Here is a 14,171-nt window from a genome sequence, read left to right as displayed (position 1 = left end):
AGAAGAAGAAGAAGAAGAAGAAGAAGAAGAAGAAGAAGAAGAAGACGAAGAAGACGAAGAAGAAGAAGAAGAAGAAGAAGAAGAAGAAGAAGAAGAAGAAGAAGAAGAAGAAGAAGAAGAAGAAGAAGAAGAAGAAGAAGAAGAAGAAGAAGAAGAAGAAGAAGGAGAAGGAGCAGGAGAAGGAGCAGGAGAAGGAGAAGGAGAAGGAGGAGAAGAAGGAGGAGAAGCAGGAGGAGGAGAAGAAGAAGAAGAAGAAGCTGAAGGAGAAGAAGCAGAAGAAGAAGGAGGAGAAGAAGGCACCTCGCTGTGATTTGGTGGATGGCACGCGGGCACGGATGCTTGATGTCCCACATGTAATAGAGCGGCTAGTCATAGAGTTTCGACGACAGATGTGGAGCTGGCAATAGTAGTACTACCTCCATCCTGGTTTATTGGTCTCCATGATAGTTTGTGCCAAAATTTGACTATGAATTAAAACAACCAAATGTTCATGCATGTCACAAAAAATTACATCATTGAAAACTATGTTCAAATACGAATCCAAGGATATAATTTTTGTTAACATGCACTAACATTTTGTTAGTTAAATCTTTGGTCAAAATTTAGCACAAATTACAAAGGGGACCAATAATGATTGTACTGTCACATTTTCTTGAGCATACTCCGACATACAAAATATAAATAATAATGCATGTTGGTGCAGACCACATTTCCGATAATTTGAGTCGTGGGGTTGTTCACAATTTTTATGAGGCGGTGGTTGTTCACTTGATGGAGGGTCTAGTACCAGACTTGAACGATACAAAGTGCGACCTGGCACACCGTTAGGGCTGGAACAAAAGCTTGTACCTAGTGAGCAATGATCCCTAGATAGTTCGGCTTGTTATCCTTATCGGTCGCTTCTTAATGAACAAAGCGAATCATCAATTTCTTAAGGAGCTTAACGAACCAGCTAACATGTTTCATGCTAAAGTTTTTTAGTAACAACACAATACATGTTTCATCTTACATGAATTTTCTTTTAACGAGCTTCGAACGAACCAAGTCGAGCAGGGTTTTTTGCTCGTTAATCTTTTGGAGCTTAATGAGTCGAGCCTTAATGACCACGAGACTAATGAGCACTAACTTAACAAGCTGAACAGCTCATTAATCCACCCCTACACACGGGTTGTACAACTTTTGGGTGAGAGGGCTGCAACCACCAGGGTAGTGTGGTATGTTCGAAAGAATGAAGGCATCTTTCCCGGCTCCAGTTCTTTCCCATCCATGTGAACTGGCCTTGGTGCCGCCGTATTCCATTGTCAACATGCTCAACAAACAAGAGGAATCCGGAGAGGACTGTATGCCGAGAGGCTGAGAGTGGGGACCTACCAAGTTCAATCCGTACGCAAGCAAGTGCCTCATTGCAAAAAAGCTTCCTCCTAATTGTATACTAACGTTAGGGCCCACGGGTTTGTCAACCTAGTCAATAAAACAAAATTCCAACGATAACTGTCATTGGGGCTTTTTTAGGGGTATCAGGGATCTAGCTGGTATGATTTTTCAGAGGGCAAACAAGTATCAACTAGGCCTAGGTTTTGTTTTTTAACATGCGTAGCCCACGACATACCGAGACAGTGGTTTCAACTTAATTTTCCAGGTTCATCATGTACGTACCGGCCTATGGGCCTCCCAGCGTAGGTTTTACTTTTTCTGAAACATCGACAACCCAATGTATATTTTTTAATAAAACACAGATCTCACTTCTATTTATCTATATATAAGAATAATAATGAAGTGTCCAATTAATGTTTTCCCTTCTAATCACATTATATATATTTATATTATTACTATTATCATATATTTAACAGAAATTATATATACATCCCACGTCTTATTAACAGAAAATATTTAACAGAAGTTGGCAAGGAAAATCCTGGTTGTTTTGACTCTTAGGCAAGGAAAATCTTGGTGATTGCATACAAAAGCTTGAGAAGATTTTAAGGACCAATGTAATAATAACACGCTCATTTTTCTTTTGAGCAACAACTTGCTAATTTGTTAATTTTACATATAATAAATGCATAGCTCCAATTTATTTTATGATATTAATCGCTCCTTCTAACCTAACATTAAATATAGAACAAGCCCAACTAATTCATGTGTTTCAAGAAAGTGCAAATGGGCTGTGATTTCTTAGAAAAATTAAACGCACCACATTGACGCTAAATTATTTGTTCACCCAGCCCAACAAATGGACCGTAAATTCTAGAAAACATGGATTAAATATATGCCACATTTTTGCAAGCTGACATGTCGGCCAATAGGTCGAAGCCTACGCAAGGCATTGTCAACTTAGTCAACAAATGTTTCTGACATCCAAAGCCATTGGGTTTATATCCAACGGTTGACATGCACCTTCAATCTCTCGTCTTCTTCCTCTAGGGTCGCCGGGACCGCCTGCTCCGGCCTCCGGCGGCTAGTGGCTCTGCTTAGCACGCATCGTTGCGAAGCGTTACCCCACCGCCGGCCAGGCTATCCCTCCACCCCTCCAGACCTCCTATTATTCTCTGCCGAAAGCAGCCCCACGTCACACCAGAACCAGTTATAACCCTTATATTCCTCTCCATCTGCGACTCCATTGTCGTGTCTTCCCATCTCCGGGTCGTTCTCGTCTAGGGACTCACCGTCATCCATCAGCTTGCTGCGCTCGGCGCGGCGTGGTCAAGGAACGAGAGTCATTAGAAGAGGACTGTACATGGAGAGCCTAACAGCTGGGACCCATGAGCTACATCTTCGCACGTAAGGAAGTGCCTCCTTATTATGCGGGAAAAAATGATTCCTCCCCCTAACAGCTGGGACCCACCAGCTACATCTTTGCATGCCAGGAAGTGCCTCCTTATTGCGTGAAAAAATGATTCCCCCCTTGACTGCTGGGACCCAGCAGCTATATCTTCGCAAGCAAGGAAGTGTGTCCTTATCCTCCCTAACAGGTAGGACCCACCCGGTTAAAGTGTACGTAGCATTGTCTGTCTTGTCACGAATGTGTACGTACATACTAGTCGATCGGTCGCTCTGCAATGATGAACTGTGGCCGAGCAACCAGCGACACATGTCATAGTAGAGCCCCCCACGTAGCAGTTCAGGCAGTCCCTTCTAAACCATGTACACATACGTACAGCCACATGCCAAAAAATATGGCCATGTATGTACATACGAGCGGGGTCTCAAAACGCATACTCGCGCATATGGACGGCCAGGGCTCATGTACATGGAAAGGCAACGGACGGCAGCGACGTCGTCCTGTTCATCGAGAGCTAACTGGCTGGGTCAGAACAGAGGAAACAACGTCGTGTTCATCGGGAGTCAAGTGACTGTGTCGGAACGCGTCATGTTCGTTGAGAGTGAAGCCACTGGGTCAAAACATGCCTTATTCATCAAGAGCCAACCGGCTAGGATCGAATAGCCGGAACGGGGTCTGGCGTACCGCAAAACAGAGGAAAACGGCCTTATGTTTGAGCGCCTACGGTCGAAATAGGGTCCTGTTTGTTATGAAGGGTCTGGCGTACCGCAGAACCGAGGAAACGGCCTTATGTTTGAGCGCCTACGGTCAAAATGGGGTGCTGTTGATCGGGAGGGGTGGGGCGTATGACAAGACAGATGAAACAAACTTGTGTTGGAGCGCCTATGATCGAAACGGGGTCCTGTTCATCGAGAGGGGTGTGGCGTACTACAAAATGGGACCCCACGGGCTTCTATTCATCCATCGTCTACTGCCTCGCTCCAGCCTCCATGCACTACTGTTCATCCATTGTCGACTTCGTCCAGCCTCCATGGGCTACTGTTCATCCACCGTCGACTTCTCCCAGCCTCCACCTGCTATTGTTCATCCACCGTCGACTTCCTCATGCCTCCACCATCTACTGTTCATCCTCGGCCTACTGTTCATCTAGCCTCCACCAGTTACTATTCAACCAGCCCTCCATGAGGTCCTGTTCATCCACTCCCAACCGACTCGGGTGTGATGGCCTCCTCAATCGGGGTCCTGTTCATCTAGCGGAAATGGCCTACTACTACCACGGGGTCCTATTCAGCCAACTCACACCGGGACAGTTCATCCCCAAACAACAGTCACTATTCATCAAGAGGCAGGTTTGTCGGTATCAGTTAGTAATAGTAGCGAAGGAATCGCTCGGGTTCAGTTAACTGTCAAGGGATTGATCGCTTGGGTTCAGTAAGCGAATGCCTCGCTCGGGTTCCGTTAGAACCCAACGCCTCGCACACCCGCGTGTACATGTCCGAGAGAAACGCGCAAATCTCCGTGCATCACTTGGCCCCGACTACCCACCGTAAAACAGGAGCTCCCTGAAATTTCCTCACCATCGCTTCTACCATGATTTTTTCCATCATGGACGGCCCAAAGAATGTCATTCAGGTGCGTCCCCGGACCGCCCGGGACGAAAAGCCCATTTTTAGTCATGATTTTTTGTCATTGAAGTTGGAGCCCACCGCATCTATGATGATACGTGTTTTTGTCATAGTTATCGTCATAGAAGTGTCATAAGCACGACAGAATAAAATTTGTTTGGCCCAAAATGTCATGGATGTGTCTTTTTTTGTAGTGAGTTGAAGCATAGGCTTACAAATATAAGCTATCCAATTTCTTAATGGGATAAGGTAGTAAGACTGTATCTAACCACCTGTTTGAAGGAATAAATAAGGCAACTGCGGCTGATGTCAAGAAGGCATACATAGTATTTTGTGACAGGTTGAACGATTCTCGACCTTTCCTATTTTTTTAATCATTTTTTGTGCAGTTCAACAAAAACAAAATGATGTCAGATATGTAATCGATAGGCAATAGAGACAAACATGCAGACCTCCTCCGATAACATAATGAACATTAATTTTAAAAAAGTTGTCGCTAGCTTTGCCAGTATAATTTCAATGAACCCTACACCCTATGTTTCTTAACATAAGACGTTTTCGTAGTTCAATTTAAAGTACCCAAACGTCTAGTATTTAGACAAACAGTTAGTAGTTTTATTGAGCACATATCTAGGAAAGCTTGCCACACCTTATACATGTCCATACACTAACGCGACACCATTCGAATAGAACAAATACACTAATGCAGTGGATAGAGCAATAGTACGATGGTTTTACTGAACATATTTCCATAAGCCAGCAGTAGAAGATTTCTATAAGCATTAACAATACAAAATATAAAGGTAACAAGTTTCAGTATTGGTATACTGACTGTGCAATAGCATTAAACCAAATACAAAATTCTAAAGGTAACTAGCATTATTAACTAATGATAGTATAAAAAATTGCAAAACATGTACCTTCAAGGTAAATATCATTTCGAACTCGAGGGGACCTAAGAAATTGCTATCCCAATCTTGATAATCTATCAAACATAAAAACTTGATCAAACGAATCAAGAAAACAACCGGAGGAGGAGGTTCCCACTCCTGACCTTTCCTCTTCTCTTCATAATTTTTTTGGCAATTTAACTGAAACAAAATGACATCACCGCCTTGGAATTTTGGTGACACTATACAATGTTTTTTTGACTGATCATAACATTATGAACTGAGGTATGTAATCTATAAGCATTAACAATGCAAAAATCTTAAGGTAGTAACACGTTCATCATTGGTATACTGGCTGTGTAACAACATTAGAATGCCTTACCTCAAAAATCTTTAATACATCCAAAGTCAACAACTAACCATGAAATAATCCTGTGAAATTACTTGGCATTGCTTAAATTTATCGGTGGCATTAGATTAACTGCGACATTAGTTAAATATGGCATCACTTTAGCAATAGCATTGCTTGATTTTACCAGTGGGCGGTGGCATTATACTAATAGAAAAAAATTGGCAATAAGAGCATGGGGAGACCCATTCGAATAGTGGGCTGATGACCCAATGAGGAGTAGAAGGAAATGACAAGCGGTTTCTAGTAAGGTAATTTCTGCAAGCACTGAAATTGTCAGTAACAGATAGTTTGATAGCAAGATAATTTGTAACAAGTGAAAAGTAGCAATAGTAACAATAGGTGCATCAAGGTCGCCCATTCCTTTTTTATAGCAAAGGATAGGCCAAAACAATCTCTTATAAGCAAAGTGTTCTTGAGGATACACAGGAATTTCATCTAGTCTCTTTCAGCATGTCGGTTTGATTCGCCGTTCGCTGCTTTCATAATATGATATGGGTGGACCGGTGCTTGGGTGATGTTCTTACTTGAACAAGCCTCCCACTTATGATTAACCCGTCCCACAAGCATCTACAACTACGAAAGAAGAATTAAGATAAAATCTAACCATGGCATTAAACATGTGGATCCAAATCAGCACCTTACAAAATAGCGCATAAACTAGGGTTTAAGCTTTTGTAACTCTAGCAACCCATCATCTAATAACTACTCCACAATGTATCCCCTTAGGCCCAAAGATGGTGAAGTGTCATGTAGTCGATGTTCCTATAAGACCACTAAGGGAATCACAACATATATATGATCAATATATCGAATGAATATCAAATTCACATGATTAATTGCAACATGACTTCTCCCATGTCCTCAAGAACAGAAGTAACTACTCATACAACTATATGCATGCTCAAGATCAGAGGAGTAATAAATATCATAATGGATCTGAACATATAATCTTCCACCAAATAAACCGGCTAGCATCAACTACAAGATGTAATCAACACTACTAGTCACCCACAGGTAACAATCTAAGGTTCTAGTACAAAGATTTAACATAAGAGATGAACTATGGTTTTGAATGAGATGGTGTTATGGAAGACGTTGATGAAGATTGGCCCTCCCAACGTGAGAGGGTTGTTGGTGATGACGATAGCTTTGATTTCCCCCTCCCAGAGGGATGTATCCCCGGCAGAATCACTCCATCGAAGAGCAAAAGTGGTCTTGCCCAAGTTCTGCCTCAAGACGGCGGCACTCCATCCTGAAAGTCCTCTCCTTATTTTTCTAGGTCAAAATACTTTATATACTAGAAGATGGGCACCGGAGGTGGGCTAGGGCCCCCACTACCCACCAGGGCACGTTTGGAGGGTGTGGCGCACCCTGGTGCCTAGTGGGCACCTGGGTGGCCTCCTCCAGTATTTCCTTTCTCCAATAATTTTGATATATTATGAAACAATTCTCCATAAACTTTTAGCTCATTTGGAGATGTGCATAATAGGTATCTCTGACATAGCTTTTTCTATTTCAGAATTCCAACTGCTGGTATTCTCCATCTTTGTGTAAACCTTGCATATTATGAGAGAAAAGGTATTAGAGTTACTCCACAAAGTATTGTATTGCAAAATGGACGTATCAACTCCAACAAGCTTAGACCTCGCTTGTCCTCAAGCATTTACTGATATTGTCACAGCACTAGAATATTGCCTGTAAATAGTTGCATCATAGAGCATAAGACATCATGTTTTATTTAAAGGGCAAGAACCCTAAAAATTGCATTCAGTGAACCCAAAATGCTCCTCAGTAATGTTTGATAATTTTGGGAAGGGTTTTGGTCCAAACTGAAAATATGGAACATTTTTGAAGGATTTATTTTTGGCATTTGGATTTAAATCAATATTGTATTTGAATTTGGATTTATATTCTTAAAATATGGAATACATTTTTGAAATACCTCTCCTATGTTCTATAAGCATTTGGAAATGTCCAGAAAAGCTACATAAAGATATCCAGAGAGATTAACATTGGTTTTGATGTCCTTTTGAATTTAAATCAGTGGCAACATTATAAAATAGAAACAACAAGGAAATTAAAACAAAAGAAAGGATCTAACCTCGCAGCAGCCAACTTATTACGCAGCGCACCTGAGCTGGCCCAGCCCAGCCAGTGTTGCCTACTTCTTTAACCTTCTTCCAGAAGGAGAAGTAGGTGTGTGACGTACGCCCAGCCGAATGCGGCCAACTCCTGCTTGCTCTTCCTCGTCCTGACGTGCGCCTAGAGATGCCCTCAACCTCCTTGAACGCTCGCCCCTCTCTCTGCTCGCTCTAGCCCTATCCCTCTCTCGATTTCAAGAACCACCGAGAGCCATCGGAGCGCACCGCCGTTGCATCCGTAGCCACAGTGCACACCAGGCTTCACCGATGGGTCAGATCTCACCGATGGACTCGACTTTGTCTACAAGATGACGCATGCGACTGGAGAAGGACACACTGGACCGCAACATCACCATGTTCGTCCTCTGCCCCAACGACCGCTGTTATCTAATTCGCACCACCCAAGTCGTCGTCATCCCCGCCGTCTGCACCATTCAACTCGCCGTGAGCCCCAGATTCCTTGCCCCTTCCCCATGTTGCCGTTTGCGTACCGTAGCGCAATATCCCGTGAGCTTCTGTGCCGCCGTCCGCCATGGCCCTCCCTCCCCCAGCCGTCAATCTCCCCTTGACCCGTGCCTATGCACAACATGCTCCTGCTGCCCCATATATGCTCCCTAGAGCTTGGGTTTGCTCCACTGCCAGCCGCAACCTCAAGCACGATCGAACACAAGCAGCTGCTGCTGCCGAACCTCATTGCAGACCACTTTTCCAGCCACTCCGGCACCACCCGCCACCACCACTAGATGCATCGCACTGCCAGCTCTTAGTAGCCGCAAACCGCACACAAAATGGTGCCTTGTAGCTCATTTCCGACGCCCTTCAGCGCCCATGTTCATTGCCCGGGGCTAAACGCTAGGGATGATGACATGGCACCAACTTAATTAATCCCAACAACACCCGTGTGTCACTGACTTGTGGGCCCAGGGCCCTGTTAACATTAGTTAAGTTTTTAATTAAACTTAATTAACCCCACTGACACTGACATGTGGGACCCAGATGCTAACTAACCTCCTAACTAAACTAGATTAGATTTATAACTCCGTTTATTTAGTTGAGTCACTGACCAGCGGGACCCACAAGTCAGGTTTGACTAGTTTAACCCTGGTTGACTTACTAACGAAGTGCTATTGCAGTGCTGATGTCATAATTTCCTTTCTGGTTTTTATTAATCAGATATGTAAATTATAGAAAATACCGCAAACTTCAAAAGATCATAGAAATTTTACCATAGCTACAAATAAATAATTTATATATTAAAAAATATCAGAAAAATATGAAGAATCTGTTGGTAGCATTTTCACGCATTTTTGAAGAACTTAAAGTTGTTGGATAGGATAATTTCATTAAATGCATTAAATGCTTAATATGTGGAGTTTGAATGTGATCTATATTGATCAAATGAACTTTAACTAAGTTGTGGATAGTTGAATTATCTCAAACCAGTAACATGTTAACATGTCATGTCGTTCATCTTGCTTGTGGCATTTGCAATGTTTTGAATTGCTTTCTTCCGTTGTTTTGGTCCTTGCGATAGGAACTGTTCCGAGAGCATGACTGGGTTCCTTCTAAAGAGTAGTTATGTTCATGTGATGTTCAGGCAAGCAAAATCCCTTTGAGCATTCCGATACAATCCCACTCTCTCTCTCTTGCTCTCTTTTACTGCATCATGAGAACAACAATTCAACTATTACATGTTGCGGTAGTTGAATCCAGTCCTCTGCCTGACCTGTCTTTGCCACAGTAAATAGTTGAAACCCACTAGCATGAGTAGGAGTTGTTTGAGCCATGATGTGCCTACTCATTCATGCTTGCTTGTTATGTCTGCAATGCTTAGAGTCATGTCAGGTCTGATTCATCTAGGCTGGATTGGAATGGTGGTGAACATGTCCTACTATTTAGAGCTAAGTGTGTGAACATGATTTAGTAAAGGTAGCAATGAGAGGCCATGTAGGAGTACATGGTGGGTTGTCTCATTGAGACCGTCCTCAGGAACTGAGTTCTGTGTTTGTGATCGAAGAATAGCTACTACCACACATTGGGCCCTAAAATATGAACCAGCTTGACTTATTAATCGCCCTTATATCTGTCCAGGAGTTGCAACTAGTTGCTGGTGTTTATAGGTTGTGCTAGGGGTCGTGCTTAGTGCTGACTAGAGGGGTAGGCTTTGATGGGGCAGGCACCATGGCCGGGTGTACCAAGTGTAGTACCATCCGACTAGGTGGACTTGGGAACCCTGTACACATCGTTTGAGGCCATTGTGGAAACCTCAGCAAGACTTCCTTGCGGATGAAACTCAAATAGGCGATAAACCTGGACTAGAGTCTTGTGTGGCTAGTGAGGTCATGGTTTACACGCACGCCGGCTTTCGCTTGAAGTCTACTGAGAACATGACATTTGTAGGCACTAAGTGGTGGACACATGTGTGAAGAAGTACACCCCTGGAGGGTAATATTGATCTATTCGAATAGCCTTCTCCTTAGATATGGACTACTTGGAAAGCTTACATTGTTCACAGACAAGCTGAATTGGATACCCTAAAATGCGCAAGATAAGCGTGAGTGCTATGGATGACCTTCTCGTAGGGAGACGGGAGCGGATCCATAGTGGTGTATTGATATGGTGGATATCTGGACTCGGGTGCGCTTTCTCACCGCAAAGGAAATACTAGTAGTCATAGTATAGGATAGCTAGTGAGTCAAAGCTGGCTTGCTGCAGTTAAACTCCACAACCCCCTTTGTTGATACTGTTCCATATGTAGCTAGTTCAGATGTTAGTCTTGCTGAGTACATTTGTACTCACATTTGCTGAATTTACGTTTTGTAGAGGATAGGCTTCCTAACCTTCCTTCTTTTAAACTGTCTGTACTTAGACCGGTTTATGCTTCTGCTTTTTTCTTGTATGACTTTGTATGTTGGGTCATGACACCCATGTTTGTAATATCATGCTATGTATGGCTCCTTGGAGCCTTTTAAATGAATACTTTGAGTCGTAGAGTTTTGTTATGATGCCATGTTGTATTTGCACATATCGAGCATATTGTGTTTATGTTACTAAAATTCTTGGTATGTGGGGGATCCAACACCTAGTTGTTATTCTTGGTAGCCTTCCTTATGGGGAATTGCCTCCTAGTGCTTCCATTGAGCCAAAGTAGCTTGCTACTGCTCCAAAACACATGGATTGACCAGCATGTGTCCTTCCTTACTCATGTGTCTGTCCCTTCGGGGAAATGTCATGCAGTGTTTTACTGGAGTCCTTGTAGCTTGCTACGACTCGGTTACACTCCTTGCTGACCGACACATGCATTGCTAGGTCATGTATGCCTATCCCTGTAAGCTAGTGCCACCTTGGGTTTATGACTTGATAGAGCAAAAGGTGTCCCATCTTTCGATGAGAAGGTGAATATCGTTTTCTGTGGGAGTAGACTTTGACAATTCGACTACGAATGTGCGAGACGTCGTGGCTTAGCAATCACTAAACCAACTTCCAAGGGTTATTGACTACACTAGAGCATGATCAACCTAACCATGAGGGTCTATTTCCTACGAGAAAACGAAGAACATGCAAGAAACTGAGATTGCAAACTGGATATCGTGAATATAAGAGGACAACTTTATTGATGAAAGTGTGGTTCTGTGACGCCTTGGTCTGGTAGTTGAACACAAACGAAGTACGCGAAGTTGTAGCTATGGCGAACTTTAATCTAAACAAAACCCAAAGTCTAAACGACGCCCTAAGGGCTGTATATATGGAGGATTAGGGGGGAATTTCGTGACCCCTTGTAGGAGGGGTCCGAAACCAATCCTAACTTTGTTTTACCACATATAAGCACTCTAAAAAGAGCCTATACGTAAGTATTTGGAAATTACATGGGCCTGGACCGATAATAAGGTGATGCAGCACCTATAATAGCCTCTGGACGAAATTTGTGAAGTGGCATCTTGTATATTTCTTCAAAGCTCTCATGCACTCATTATGGTGGCTTCAAAGTCCCAAACTTATCACTTGAAACTCTGTTCTTGTTCCCCTTGCGCATGCCATCATCTCCATGATTGTTCTTGCTCCAATTTCATCCTTCTTGTCCAAGCTAGGCCCTTCATTTGTAAGCAAAACAAATGTAACCAATTTAGGTAGCATTATAGTCTAATGAACAACAGAATCATTAACAAGAAACAGAAGTACCTGGTAATTTAATTGGCATGCGTGAGCTCTAGTAATTTGTACAGTATATATAGCAGCTAGGGTTGTGGTTGTAACAATGGTATTGATGTCCTTATCACGACTAGGCATGTCGGACCCGGTTCTCTGTCATATGGAGGCTAGCGACACCATCGTTTACATGATCCAAAAGGCGCAAACATTGCTGGCCAAGGTAAGGCTGCAGCCATGGGAATATCATTCGCAAGGCCACAAAGTGATATGATTTGTTACATGTTAGATCGGTGTAACTTAGGATCGAGGTCCTGAAAGCTTTGGTATCATAGCCTGATTGCCTGTAAGATTACCAAGCCAAACTGGTCGAAGTCGAGTCTAGAAATGCCTTAGCTATATAAGGGAATTGATTGTGGAAGGGAACGTAAGGCTCTTTTTACTCCTTTACCTTATGTCCTTTTGATCCGAGTCACCCTCTTGTTTTCTACGGGGTTAAGAAATTAGGCTTTCTCATCTATCTATCTGGATGACGAGTTACTATTTTGCAGACTTATAGGAAAGATGTTGTCTTCATGGATCGGTGTTTCCATAAGAATTTGTTGCTATGTTGTCAGTTGTCTTGCAGGTTGTCCCATTTTCTTGCCCTTACAGCCATTATGTTGTCCGAGTTGTCCCAGGTTTCTAAATAGTCTGATGCATTTGCAAATTTTTCCTGCATGTTCTTGATGTCCTTTTGGGTCATATTAAGCACATTAGTCGTTGTGTTGGGGTACTCCATTGCTTTGACATATACGTTCAAGCTATTATTATTACACTTGGACATCTTAGAGAACCACCTAGTAATCTAGCCATATTTCGTGTTCCCGGTGTGATCATTCTAGCCACCAATCTCGGAAGCATCTCGTGATGTTATTTAGTTAGTAGGCATTCCGTTTCTGTGTTCTTGAACCCAAGATTCATTCTACTTACTTCATGTTGATAGTGTTTGCTCGTTCCTTTAGGACATTAGTAAACTTCGTGATAGTCTTCGAGGTTCGTTGTATATCATTGCATGAACCAATATGACAGATGTTCTTTTGAACCAAAAGATCTCAACCAGAGTGATCTTGATGAGTTCTCCATTTTTCATTGTGAATCTGCCAGTCCTTCCAATTTCATACGAATTTGATGGTATCCACTATGCTTAACTTTGGAGAATATTGTGGAGCCCCTCAATTCATGAATCATATCATCTAGCCTAGGAATAGGATGATGATAACGAATAGTAATATTATTAATGCATCTACAATCAACACACATACGCGACATACCATCATTTTTCGGCACTGGAATAATAGGAACAACACAAGGACTAAGGGATTCGTGTATATAACCTTGGTCGAGCATCTCCTGTACTTGACGCATAATCTCCTTCGTGTCCTCGGGATTGGTATGGTATGGTGCACGGTTGGGTAGTGATGCACCATGAATTAAGTCAATCTGATGCCAAGTCCCTCGAATACCTGGAAATCCCAATGGCACGTCTTGTGAAAAGACATCAGCTAACTCCTACAAAATGTTAGTGACAGTAGGAGGCAAAGAGGAATACATGTTCTCATATGAAAATAAAGCCTCATTGCACACAAAAGCATCACCAATAGATTTGCTACAATCTGGATCATCAATATCAGATTTGGTGTCAAGTAAACATCCACTTTTCAATTTAATTTCAGAAGCAGCACTAGATGGTTTATTATTAGGTTTCATTTGTTGCTCAAATTCTTTTGCCACTATCTGATTTTCACTCTTATTTTTCTCCTGTTTTGCTTTAGTACCTCGATTAATATCATCTTTCAAAATGTAATCAGGAGTCATAGGAAGCAAAGTAATATGTTTATCCTTATGAACAAGAGTATACTAATTGTTTCTACCATGGTGTACAATTTTTTTATCGAATTACCATGGTGTACCAACTAATAAGGAACATGCTTGCATGGGTACCACATGACGTTCAACATAATCATCATATGTAGCGATACTAAAATGCACACGAACAGCACATGTTACCTTAACCTTGCCGTTGTTGTTGAACAATTGGATGTAGTAAGGATGCAGATGTGGTCTTGTGGTGAGAGATAGCTTGTCCACCATCTTCATGCTATCCAAGTTGTTGCAGCTCCCTCCATCGATGAT

The sequence above is a fragment of the Triticum aestivum genome, chromosome 5B (assembly GCF_018294505.1).
Source record: "Triticum aestivum cultivar Chinese Spring chromosome 5B, IWGSC CS RefSeq v2.1, whole genome shotgun sequence".
NCBI lineage: Eukaryota > Viridiplantae > Streptophyta > Magnoliopsida > Poales > Poaceae > Triticum > Triticum aestivum.
The sequence above is the reverse complement of the archived record's forward strand: the minus strand, read 5'-3'. Positions refer to the sequence as shown.